The 13,692-nt window shown below is 37.9% G+C and overlaps 1 protein-coding gene across 16 annotated transcripts in view; it reads right to left on the reverse strand.

Annotated features, from left to right (window-relative positions):
- ZNF644 (zinc finger protein 644) overlaps nt 1-13,692 on the reverse strand; it is a 70,826-nt gene that overhangs the window by 55,936 nt on the left and 1,198 nt on the right. For 4 of the 16 annotated variants that reach the window (XM_032778522.2, XM_032778521.2, XM_032778520.2 and 1 more), the window contains exon 2: nt 12,219-13,097. The exons of 9 other annotated variants lie outside the window; for them this stretch is intronic. The gene's annotated coding sequence lies outside the window, so the exon portion shown is untranslated. The remainder of the gene's footprint in view (nt 1-12,218; nt 13,098-13,692) is intronic. 3 more of the 16 variants (XM_032778528.2, XM_032778527.2, XM_032778523.2) reach the window with 1 other exon arrangement.

Consider the following 13,692-nt stretch of genomic DNA (forward strand, 5'->3'; position numbering starts at 1 on the left):
TTCACTCATTTCCTCTACAGAAACTACTCCAGCAAAAACCAGTACAAATTCAGTTTTACTACACCTACAAAGCAGTTACAAAGCTTGTTACTGTAAATAATGTTCCAGAATTCCAAAAGATAATGTGTAATTTCAAGAATCAGCTATTAGATAATTCTTGACTGGGAAAAGTAGTATTACGACTGTTTTGTCCAAACATAGAGAGCAAAGATCTCTAGGATTTTACCACCGTCTATAAACAGTTTTAAAGATAGCCTGCAAAAAGAATTTTTTTTAATTGGACTTGTATAAATTCTGCTTCTTTATAAATTCTATCTAGTCTTCCCTAGTTTTCCATGAGGAGATGCTAAGAATATGTTGAGAGTTCCATCATCTTAACTGAAAGGATGCAAGTGTTAAATGTTTAAACAGACATCTTTTATCCAAAAGGTTAGTCACTGAGGTGAAACAGGTGTTGAGTTATTAAACAAGTCAAAATCCCCTCCTCTCCTCTCAGCTGCTCTACTTTCACCATTGTTTCTTGAAATATTATTTCACAAGTCCCCCAGGTGTCACTGTTTCTAACCCGGATGTCAATATTGAATAAATTCATGACTTTTTTTATATATCACAAAGTGATAAAAAGGGTACAAGCCCATTCCTTCCCGTTTTGCAGGCCACTTTTGAAATAAAGATGTTAGTTCCCAGCAAAGGTTTTTTTTTAAAAAAAAAAAAAAGTTGCAGAACAGTAAACCAAAAGGATCAGCTCGTACTGTTATAGCTTATTTCCATATGGGAAGGGGAATAAACTATCCCAATATAAGGCATCTTTATATCAGTATAACTGCATCCACAATGGGGGCTGTTACTGGTATAAAATTAAACCCTAACCAAAATAATTACATTGGCTCAAAATCTGCACATAAACCAGTACAACAGCATCTGAACAAGATTTGTACTAGTTTAACTATATTGGTTTAAAAAAGAATTGTTAAACCAGTGCAACTTTCCCCATGTAAATAAGAACTACATGATTATATCGTCTCAAAGTCTAAAAAGAAATGTCAAATAAAGACAAGAACTCAGATTCAAGCTTCTGATCTAGTCATTAACAAGGAAAAACAAACAGGATAAAGTATTATAGAATTTAGACATGCAAGAGACCAGAGAAAGCCACAGAGAAGTGACGGTCACACGATCCTGGATCCTTTTGTTCCCCATTAACTTGCATCAAGATAAACTAAAGACATATTTAAAACTTTCTGACTACTACTTTTCTATATAAGTCATTGCTGTATTCACTATGTTGGATTGCAAATAGATGATCCATGAGACAACTGTTCTATTAAAATGCGGACCTTCTGTAAACATCTGGAAACCCTTACACTAGATCATTTTGCCCATCTCATTGTAAACACAGGATTGTTTTATTTAGTACATTTTCTAGTGTTTTTTCCAGAATAGTTTTAGAAGTGCTGAAGAAAGGAAGCTTCTACCACTTCTTTTGGAAATTTATTCTACTGCCTATACATTTCACCATCAGGTAGATTTTCTCATTTTCTTAATTTCCTCCTAATTCATATTTATAGTGCACACAATTACATAATAGTAAAAGTTTCTCACTCTTGCAGTGAGCTTCACAGTCAGATCCCTCTACCCATACATAGTCTCTTTGACTTCAGTGGTGCTCCACATAGGGCAGAGGTTTTTCTGGGGAGAGTTCATTGGAAGATCATAGCCTAAATAATTCTTCTCCCTCTTTAGTGTTTACACCTTTCAAATATTTGTAGGCACTGTACCCTTCACATCCCTTTTGCTAAGTCATCACTTAAACAAGCTATACAAATTTAGCTCTTTTAATTTTTATTCAAATTAATCCCTCCAGCCACATGATAATAGATGAACAACAAATTAACTCTCTCAACCTTGCCAATATTATGTTTAGTTCTGGATGTCAAATTAACATAATATTCCAGGTACGACTGTGTGAGTTTCACAGAGTAACTTCCCTTTCTGCTCCATGATTCCTTTTCATATGCAGCCAAAAATTGCACTGGCTTTTTTTTTTCCTGCCAGCTTATACTACGAGCTCATGCTGTCCAGCTTGCTTTCCATTACCATAGGTCTCTTTCAGAATTAATGCTTCCCAGGTTTCTCCCCACTATCAAGTATTTGTTTCTGATAACTTTTCCTTCCCCATGTATATAGCTTGCATTTTTTCCAAGTTACAGATATTTATATAGTAGCTAAGTTTTGGTGAGGAAATTGATATCCCTCCTCCAATTTCTACATGATAATATCCCATGATGTGAAATTTACACAGGATGTTTCAAAGAAAAGCATCATTGAGATAGGCTAGACAAGAGACAAACTTCTACATATTTCTGGCTAATGTATATTACCAGAAGGCAAGGGGTGGGGGTGGGGGAAGCAGGAGTAAGTGGATAAGCAAAGAGAAACTTGTCACTTATTGGATTAAGGGAGATAGCAACACACACCAAAAGAACTCTGCTAGAAGAATGTTTCAAATTTGCTTTAGCTAAAATTGACAAAAATCCAGAACAGATGGGGAAAATCACAGATTTTGCACTTTATTTTAGCTGTTCCCAGAATAAACTAATTAACTTCAGAATACAGACCCCAGTGCCAGGTTTTTAACTGGAGAGAAAGTGATTCCAGATGAAGAAGTATTTAGGTAGAAAATATTCCACTGTCTAGTGGAGAGTACCTTGTCCTACCAGTATATAGCTTATGTACCCTGTGCCAAAGGGCCCAGAACCAAGAATCCTCTTAAAACAAACCAAAATATGCACTCAGATTAAGAGAATGGGCAACACTCACTTTGTCAGAAAGGCTTTTGACCACCTAAGCTTTAAAAATTGACTAAAAAGGCCAATTAGATGATGGTTCCAATTAATTTATGCAGAGACAATATCTGAAATCTCCACAGTCTGCACCCCTGAAGTGAATCCAATCCTTACAGGACACACCAGGACCCATAAAACAGGGGAGTTCATGGGAGCACTAATGAAGCAAACATATTAACTGACAGAAAGAAGGGAAAGCAGCCATCTTTTTAGTAAAAAATCTGAATGGCTTCCCTATTGGGATAGAAATAGCAGAGCCAGCTCCTTTCCAACAACAGAGAGGAAACACCTCTCCTTGTCCAGACAGAATTCTGATGAGGAATGGGGTACAAGATGGAGGAGTTAGAGGCAAATTGCCCAATGATTAATTAGAAGGCAAAAGAGGAAAAGTTCTGAAGGGCAAAGATAATGAAAACAGCCTAAGAATGGCACGATGGCTTAAAAGGCATTTAGGTCATCTGCTGGCCTTGAAGTTATCACCTCAGTATTTTCACCTGGGAATTTTGCAGCCCTAAGTTTGACTGTCAGTTTGTTAGTGTTATAGCACTACAAGTTAGGATTTTCAAGGGTAAACATAGCACTCCATATTAGTTTCTGAGTAGGGCCCAGAAGTATCATATCTGATACAAAATGCTCAGAGAATGCTTCTGAAAATTAATCCTTCTGTTTAAACACTTCAGGGATGTAAAGACAAACAAAAAAAAAAATTCCAAGAGTATCTGGAATGTATCTTAAAGCGGGTTACTTTGTCAATCTGAAACCAGAAATAGTTCTGAATATTTTTACATTTCCCATTTATATAACCTCAAAAACCTTCTGCAGAGCCAATGAGATACTACAGTTGCTATCTATAAGTCTGGTGAAGGAAAAATACAGAAAAGCTTAAGGAACGTTTAGACCAACTGAAATCAAATCTCCTTGAATAAGTCAAAAAAGTGACATTGGGAGGACAGGCCAGCTTCTTTAAATCTTCTTCTGATTTACGAATATTATAAACAAAGGTATAGCAAGGGAATTAGTATGCCACCTGAAAATTTCTTGAAGACTGACAATATTTAGAAAAGAAGCCAACATCAAAGTGTCTTTCTCAACTATTAGTTAATATTGCTCCCAGGTGTGCATCCTTAAGTTTACCATCAGGCTGTGTGTCTGTGTCAGAGGATAAAGGACAAGACTCTAGAGAGAAAAAGAAGAGAGGTAACTATCTTTGAATTAGTAGTGCTGTCCCCAGATGATATTCAAGTGAAACTAAATTTGAGCAAAGAATGTCACTGACAAATGCTTGTGCTTCAGAGCACCACTTTTAATTCTCAATACTCTCCCAATTAAGCTGTTCCTTAACATCAAACATTTTTCTTTTGTAGATTCCTTAGATGACACAACCTACTTTAAGACTAAGAATTAAGGCTAATGAAGCTGTACGAACTGAAAAACATGAAGATATGAGCACATGTTGTTTCAGTTTAATTTTCTGGGTCCTTAAATTTGTTGTAAGAAGAAACTCTGAAAATATGACCTGAAACAATATTTAAAAAAATGGGAAGAAGGAAAGACCCTTAACATAAAGAAAAGTTTGCTCAAATTTTCAAACACAGTCTGGTCTGAGGCAACAAGGAAACTTTTTTGAAACAGCTTCTCTCAAAGCTATTTTTTCCTCTCCTAGATTAGCTTCGAACCTCGTTCTATCACCGTCATTTTGAAAAAGCTCAACCTGAGGTGCCCACAATACTGACAGACTACTTTTAAAATTCTTCCAGGTCTATCTGCACTGGGTAAAACCAAGTTAATGTACAATGTATAAATAATGTTCCACTAGGTCAACTTTCCAACAGTTTGGCCATCCAGTGTTAAAAACCATCTTAGAGCCCAGAACTATTTTTAAAACAAGATTTTAACAGCTGAACTTACCAGCTAAACCACATCAAAACCAATTTAGCTGAAACAGTGTTTAAACAGTTTATCAATTCTTCAGCTGAGCTATACAGTGCCTTAATACTTCCTCACACATCAATCCTTCTAATCTCTTGGTCAACTTTGTTACACTTGTCCAAATTCTCTGTAGTTTCTTTCTAATATGAATTGCTCAGAAATGAACACATTAGACTGTACCTAGAATAATCATTTCAGTTTTTATCTATATTCAAGAGTTAAGACAAATTAACTAACAGTGTGAAGTTAATATGCATAAATTAAAGCATATTAGTTCACTGTGGAAGATTGACTGGTAACTTCCAGTGCTACTTCCCCCAGGACCCTCAAACATTTAAAACCTCCTGATTCCAGGGCAGAGTTAAGGCAACACACAAGTGGAATCAGCCTTCTCAATCTCCCCCACATCAGTTAGACCTAAAAAGAATCAACACTATGCCGCCACTTTCCTTCTTGGAGGATCAGGTTGAGATAATAACCCCTTTTGACTTGTAGGTTATTAGTTCATTAGGGGCCAATTAAATTTGATCACTACCAACAAAGAAAGCACACTGCAGGGCCCCTTCTTCTGGCTGCAGAGAGCTGAACAAGGCTCCCTCCAAGCCCATTACTCAAGCTCCAGAGACTGACCATGCAGGATTCGGACTGCAAACCTCTTCTTGGTACTATGCCCAGGTGACAGATCTAACAATAAATAAACTAAAGATTTGGGCTTTAAGCAGGAATCACTAGGTGAAATCTGGTAACCCATGTTATACAGGAGGCCAGATTATATGATTGTAATGGTCCTTTCTGGCCTTAAAATCTATGAATGTACTGAAGTGCCTGTATGGTATTTTTGTAAATATTGCGACACTTCAGTTCTACTAGAGCTCAGATGGTGTCTTCCAAGTTCTGTTTCCAATACTGATTCCAATGCACAAATACAAAACATGAAGCAAACTGGCTGGGAAGCAGTACTGCAGAAAAGGATCTAGGTTATAGTGGATCACAAGTTGGAATGAGTCAACAGTGAGATGTGGTGACAAAAAAAGGCAAATTTATTCTGGAATGTATTAACAGGCGTGCCAGATGTTAAGACATGGGAAATAACTGCTCTGCTCTGGTCAGCGCAGGTGATGCCTCAACTGCAGTACTGTCTCTTATTTTTGGGCACCACACTTCAGGAAGGATGTGAACAACTTGGAGAGTCCAGAGGAGAGCAACAAAACACTTTCAGGGATGGTTTAAGTGTACTTAATCCTGCCTCAGTGTAGGGGACTGGTCTAGAGATGACCTCATCAGGCCCTATAGTTCTATGATTCTCTATCTCCAACCCACCCATTCTTTATAACTAACCTGGGTAATTCACCAATGCCTTCTTTCTTTTTTCTACTTCAGGAAAGTTGTCACCGTACAATATCAATCCCTTGCCGACTACTCTTTATAAAAATGCAGTCTACCTGGTTATTGTTTTTCATTTCACAGAAGACAGGACAAAGTTTTCAAAACATGTTTAGAATTTGTCAACTTCAGTGCAATGTTCTTATAAAGTGTACTAAATCTGTCCTGTTGAGTTCCTCAATTTTTCAAAGCTCTGATCAAGTACAGCAAAGATCAACTTAGTGCCTTGATTGAGGCCAACCTAATTAAACAAGAGTAAGGGAACCAGGAGTGGCTAAATGCAGGAGGACAAAGTACACACACAAACGTGGGATAGAACTAGGAAGAAATAAACTGCAATAACTATTGCTGCCATCCACAGATTCAGTGCACCAGGGTGCAATGCATAAGCACAGAGCGGGACACGATCCCTCCCCCTTCTTATTTTTTTTGCTTTTTCACTCAGACCACTACTGGCAATGTTTATACAGTACTAGAAGCATTTTTGTGTGAGGACACAAACCTTGTCTACATAAGGAACATTTTCTAAAAATATCCCACTATGCCTAGAACTGGTCCTAGTAACATTAGGACACAGTTTCATTGATATGGTGGTATAAAGAGATCCAACTGTAGGAACCGTGTCTATACAAAGGTTCCACTCATGCCAGTGGTAACACTGGACATACAATTTTTGGTAAAATTTCCTAAAAGTATACAAAGCATAAAAACAGTGAATTCTAACAAGTGAGGCACTGTCCTGAAAAGTCTGAATAAGGTGAACTAGATGCAACTGCTAAGTAGAAAGCTTTTGCTAGTGAACATGAGTCAAGTCATCTCTCTTGCAGCTTTAAGATTTCACTTTAAGATGTTTCTAACCCTTAAGGTTTGCAAAGAAACTTTCAAATACGAAATGAATGTACACCAATTCATTTTTGAATCTGCACAGAGCTCCAAATCTGCTGTCCATTGTGGCATTCTAAAATGCCACAAAGTACAACTAACAAGACTGGTCAGTTACCATTCCCTTCCAACAGCTACAGCAGACAGAACTTAAAATTTAACAGACACCCTTTATTCAGAAGCTAACACAAAAGATGGAGCCCCAAAAAGGGTCAACACAGCCTTCATGCTACCTCAAGTTGCTGGGTAAGAGTGCAGTGTGCTCTGGACAGCTCCTAGGTAAAAATCCCAGCATCCTCACTTCCCAGGAGCTGGACAACAAAAAGTAGCTAAACTTTTCACCAGACAACATATGGATCATCTTTTCAGTTTACCACAAAATGAATCATTTTAATGTTATACAGTTTGGCTTTGTTAAGGAATACCTCATTTTTCTTCCTTTTTTAACATATAAAAGTTTAATAATCCACATGTACGGCAGAGGACATTACTTAAGAAACACTAACACATCCAATGAAAGCTACAGAATTTACACCTTGTTTTGCCCTGTGTTCAGTGAGCCACAGGTCTGTAAAGTGAGCTATTACCATGTAGAATTGCCAATTACTGATCCACAAAATCGGTGCCCCTACAGAAAAGCTGGGATAATCCTGACTTCATCAGTGACTGTAAAACAGCTGAAGGGAAGCAATTCTAACTTCTCCTCCCACAAGGCTTTCTGGTTAATATCCTATTTGCTTGATTTCTTTTGCATTTGGAAGTCCCGTAACATTATCCAATTGTGGCTTCATATAAATGAACTAAATAGTGGTAACTGAAATTTATAAAAATAAGTGTCCCTCAAAATAATTCGACACTATATATTTGTTTATAAAGTCAATTTGCATAATTTTACTTCCCTTATTAAAACTGAGTAAGGGAAATTGCAAATTTGAACTGCACGACTACATTTAAAGAATTGCAATTCCATTTTTAGAAAATCTAAACTTTTACATCATAGACATGTCACTAATTAGTTATTTCAGGCACCTTGGAAGTAGTCATCCATACACTGACACTATTCCAGAAGTTCTAGCAATCACAGAACTGGAAGGGATCTAGTCCAATACCCTGCACTCATGGCAGGATTAAGTATAATCTAGACCACCCAAGACAGGTGTTTGCCTAACCTGCTCTTAAAAATCTCCAGTGATGGAGATTCCATAAGCAATTTATTTCAGTGCTTAACCATCCTGACAGCTAGGAAGTTTTTCCTAATGTCCAACCTAAATCTCCCTTTCTGCAATTTAAGCCCATTGCTTCTTGTCCTATCCTCAGAGGTTATGACGAACAATTTTTCTCTCTCCTCCATGTGACAACTTTTTATATACTTGAAAACTGTTATGTCCCTTCTCAGTCTCTTCTTTTCCAGATTAAATAAACCCAATTTTTTCAATCTTCCTTCACAGGTCATGTTTTCTAGACCTTTAATCCTTTTTGTTGCTCTTCTTTGGACTTTCTCCAATTTATCCACATCTTTCCTGAAATGTGGCGCCCAGAACTGGATACAATACTCCAGCTGAGGCCTAATCAGCGCAGAGTAGAGTGAAAGAATTACTTCTCGTGTCCTGCTTACAACATTCCTGCTACTACATCCCAGAATGATGGTGTTTTTTTGTTTTTGTTTTTGCAAGTGTTACATTGTTGACTCATATTTAGCTTGTGGTCCATTATGACCCCTAGATCCCTTTCCACAGTACTCCTTCCGACGTAGTCACTTCCCATTGTGTATCTGTGCAACTGCTTGTTCCTTCCTAAGTGGAGTACTTTGCATTTGTCCTTATTGAATTTCATCATTCAGACCATTCCTCTAGTTTGCCCAGATCATTTTGAATTATAATCCCGTCCTTCAAAGCACTGACAACCCCTCGCAGCTTAGTATCATCTGCAAACTTTGTAAGCATACCCTCTATGCCATTATCTAAAATCACTGATGAAGATATTGAACAGAACCGGACACAGACCCCTGCAGGACCCCACTCATTATGCCCTTCCAGCTTGACTGCGAACAACTAATAACTCTTCTCTGGCAATAAATTTTCCAACCAATCTGAACTTCATACTGATTTAATCCTAAGATTAACATTGCCTTGTCCTTGTATGAATTTCACATGATATGCTGAAAGACTAAACATCATATCATCATTCATTTGGTCAATTACATGAGTAATTGTTAAAACTGCTCAAAATCAAAAAGTATAAATAATTCTTAGAATTCTAATTATTTACAGATGGAACTGGTGAATTTAGTCATTTCTAAAGTACCAACTCCGATTCCATAAATATTAGTATCATGCTTATGCCAGTTTGAAAGGAAGTTTTAAATATTATCAAGTTCACTAAGAAACATTAAATAAACTGGTTAACATTGGGTGTAGACAAAAACAAAAATGCATACTCACTGTTAAGCCAGTTTCTTCCCCCTTAAACCTAAGTGGCAATAATAAACTGTGCTTATTCATCACAACAGCTGCCGTATACCGCTAAACAGCCAAAGTACACACAACTACTCATTTATCTTACACTTCAGATAATACAAACCAAGGAACCAAAATAAGTGGATTTCTCTTATTCAAAGAGCGACTATTTAAATTTGAGTATTGTCCGATTCTGAGCAAAACACAACTCATACCCAGATCTAGGATGACTGCTACAAACTGAATAACAAGTAACATTACTCTTCCTAAAGAATACGTACTCATGTCAACGATTCGGAAATCTTATATTAAAGTCTATCCAAAGTCACTGATCAATGCCTTTTCTTGGCAGGCAGCAGGAACGGATTTACCATGAAACAAACCGAAGTGGCACAGGGCCCCCAGTAAGGGGGGGGGGGGGGGCGCGATGGGGCAAAATGCAGGACAAATAACTGACAACCAGCATGAGTCCTAGCTGCTGGCACAGCAAGGCTCAGGTAGGCAGGCTGCCTGCATGCTGTGGCCAGTGGCCCCACGCCACTCCCAGAAGTGGCCGGCTGCTGGCACATCTCTGCGGGCCCCTGCTGGGGAAGAGGGACGCAGCTCAAGGGGTGCGCAGAAATATGCTAACAGCAGGGCTAAGGTGGCTCCCTGTCCGCTCTACCTCCCTCCCTCCGTGTCACTTTGCTCCTGGAAGCAGCCAGCATGTCCCTGTGGCCCCGGGGGCATGTGTCTCTCTGCACACAGCTCCCACTGTCCAGGAACTGTGGCCAACGGGAGCTGTGGGGGTGGCGCCTGCAGGCAGCACCATGCGGAGAATCCCTTGCCTCCCCGACCTAGGAGCCGCTGATGGAGGGGTGTGTGTGCCGGTCGCTTCAGGGTCCACGCCACCCAAGGTAAGCGCTGCCCCCCTCCCGCACCCTACACCTCTACTCCAGCCCAGAGCCCGCACTCAGCACCCAAATACCCCAAACCACTGCCCCAGCCCAGAGCCCACACCCAGCACCCAAACTTCTTCCCTGCACCCCAAACCCCACCTCAATTAAGGTACCTCACTTTATTTTCATTTACTTCCCATTACTTATAATATAGGAGGAGGATGAAGGAAAAAAAAATGAAAAACAGGGGGAGATGAGAGAATGTTTTTTTTCTTGGCTGGGTCCCAAGGGGGAGCTCCCGAAAATGAAACTGTGTATAGGGTCTCACTAATTTTAAGTCCGCCACTGGCAGGCAGCTGTCATCTCAGAACCTAATAAAATCCCGCACAGAAAGTATTGCTGTATCTATGGTAAAATTCCATGAATTAGAAAGAAGTGAAGGAAACTATATTGAATATGGCAGCGCACAGCAAAGACAGGAGGCGTATTCCTATGGCCTCTGAATAATATAGGTGTGAAAGTGCTGATGTAAGTAGTACACACACAAATGGAACAGCAAACATTCAGAAGTTTTTAATGTTAAGGGTAGCAGCATGTTCAGACAAAGAAACGCATGAAGAAGGAGGCTCTCTCACTCCCTACCCCGTTTTTAAATGGGGAAAAGGCATTCCTTCAAAGATACTTCATGTGATTTGACATCCTTTTAAATTCATTTTTGGGACTACCCAGCTTAGTAGCATCCATCTGAGAAACAGCTTATATGTAAAACATCATATTTCTGTGCAATTTTAATTATCCACCCAAAGTTTTACATACTTGGCCAATAACCCAACGTACTTTTCTATAACTAGGTCATGCCTACAAGAGAAAATTGTACTGGCTTAATTAAAAAAATGTGATTTAAAACCAATTTATAGTTAAATTGGTGGAAAATACTAGGAACACTTATTTTGGTATAAAACTGTCTCATGATTTTAAATTGATAAATCTATTTATGCTAAATCAAAATAAGCAGCTCTTAAACTGAAGTAAATGTCCACACAGCGGTTTGCACCAGTCTAAATCAGTTTTTAAAAAAAATCAATTTAAGCTAAACCAGTCAAACTTTTCAGTTTCATGCCTTTGAAAAAAAACAATGACAGTACTGTATTTCTACCATAGACTACAAATAAAACTGCCTTATGTTCAATTTAATTTAGCTCTTTCAAAACACAAAGTTAATACTGGTTTCAGTACCTTGAGATACCTGGCAGCAAAAATCTTAGAAAAGATGCCCTCTCCTAAGAGCATTACTTATTATGCTTATTGTTGAAGACAAGGAATTCTTTTCTTCTTTAAAAAACCAACAATGAGGAGGGGGAAAGGTTTGAGTTCCACAGAGTCCACATACTCTTGTTGTGCCATAATCAATAGCAACTCCCATCTGGCTATTGCATCAGAGGTCCAAGTATTTTCACTAAATCCAACTAATTGTGAAAAAAATTTCTTCATGAAACTGTAATGGGAATTATGTAGCCACTCTATACTTTTTTCCCCCAATTTTAAACTCAAACAGCTTTTGCAGGTCTGTAAGTAAGTCTGTCAGTGCTCAAAATTAAAAACCTACAGGTCAGTAACTGTATAATTAATACTGTCCATCACTTTAGCATTTTTTCAAAGTGTGTGTTTTCTAGGGGTGATTTTGAGGAACTTGAAGCAAAAATGCATGCGCATTAGTACATTCGGTTCATACATACAGCTATACGCAATCTTCTTGATGATAAAATGCAGTCATCCCTTAAATTCAAGAAATATCCATAAATAAATTCAGAATGCAGTTATTTCAAAATGGAAAATATTACTACCATTGTTCATTATCCTGTTTATTCAATTGCTGACGCTACCACTCTGACATATGTTCCAGTCAAGTGTTACATTGCTAGAGAAGACATGTAGGATGCTCAAAGTCATCATCATCTTCTCTTCTGACCACCCAGGTCAGCTAAATGGAAACAGCAGAGACAGGTTTCAAGATAACACTGCAAGAAAACCTTTTTAACTCAAAAACTTTATAAGTACTTTGTATTGTTTTGTAGATAGCATCTAGCACTACTGAATCTAAAGATTTATAGATATTGCATATTCTGCAGAAAATTCAGAAAGTAGGAGAGGGAAAGGTGTTGCACTGAAATCAGAGGAAAAGCACTAAAATGCAGAGTTTTATATTAAAATGTATGAAAGTCATACAAGGAGTATACAGACACAGTATTCTGGCTTTCCTTTAGTTATTTCCATTACAAGAAAAAAAATTAGTGAAATTAGTGACCAATTTATTTTTGCATCCCTTCTCTCATACACGTTTATTTGAGAAACAGAATGTCACTTTTTGACACAAGACAAACATCCAGTTTTAAAAGCTTAACTGAGATGGCTGTGGAAGTAATACATAAATTAATATTCTGAAGTTGATTGCAAATTCTGGTTGTAATTCATGAATATTTCTATACCACATCACTTTACTATCTTATTGACAGGTTTGCAACAACAGCTCTGATTATAAGTCAGTGTAATAGGACTGTCACACTGCACTGCTCCTTCATGCACTCTGCTTAAACTCTTCTCCAGTAAGGGAATTGCTGAATTCTCTCTGCATCTAAGTGATCCGTTAGCAGCTTTTCAAGATTTATTTTCTCTGTCTAATCACTCCACTCCTGCAGTCTTCAAAATCAGCTCATCATGTAATCCTGGTAGTGAAGAATTTTATGCAGAAGGGTTAAATTAAATTGTGGAAGTCTTGAAGCATCTTACTCATCTTAGTGTAGTAAGATTCTTCTGTTTAAAATTATTTCTTATCTTGAACCAAACCAGTAATTTAGAACCTGCTTTTAATGGAAAAAATATTAAGAAGAATTCCTGATATAAAGCTACATACAGCTATAATCCCATCATGGAGTTTGAGAAACAACTATTCAAGGGTTGCTCTCATGGTTTAGGTCCTCATTAAGATACCCAAGATAAAATGGTTGCCTTGGCTGGGTGCATATGGTTTCTAATATGCTTCTAACTACTAAATTCCATGATGCAGCCTTCATAATTAAATTAACTGCTAGAAAATCAGAATATCACTTTTCAATATTGCAACTAAGATTTTGCTTAAAGTGTTATTTTTCTGCAACACCAATGGGAACCTATTTGGGCATATTTTTATTAATGGCATGTCTTATCTTACAGTCCACAGAGCCACAATGCATGCCTTTTCAACAGGCCTAAAATACATATAAGGCATTGAAGAAAGAAAACTTATTTTGGGATTTTGAACAAGTGGCACAATGGCAAAGG

Source organism: Chelonoidis abingdonii, chromosome 7, assembly GCF_003597395.2.
Source record: "Chelonoidis abingdonii isolate Lonesome George chromosome 7, CheloAbing_2.0, whole genome shotgun sequence".
Taxonomy (NCBI): domain Eukaryota; kingdom Metazoa; phylum Chordata; order Testudines; family Testudinidae; genus Chelonoidis; species Chelonoidis abingdonii.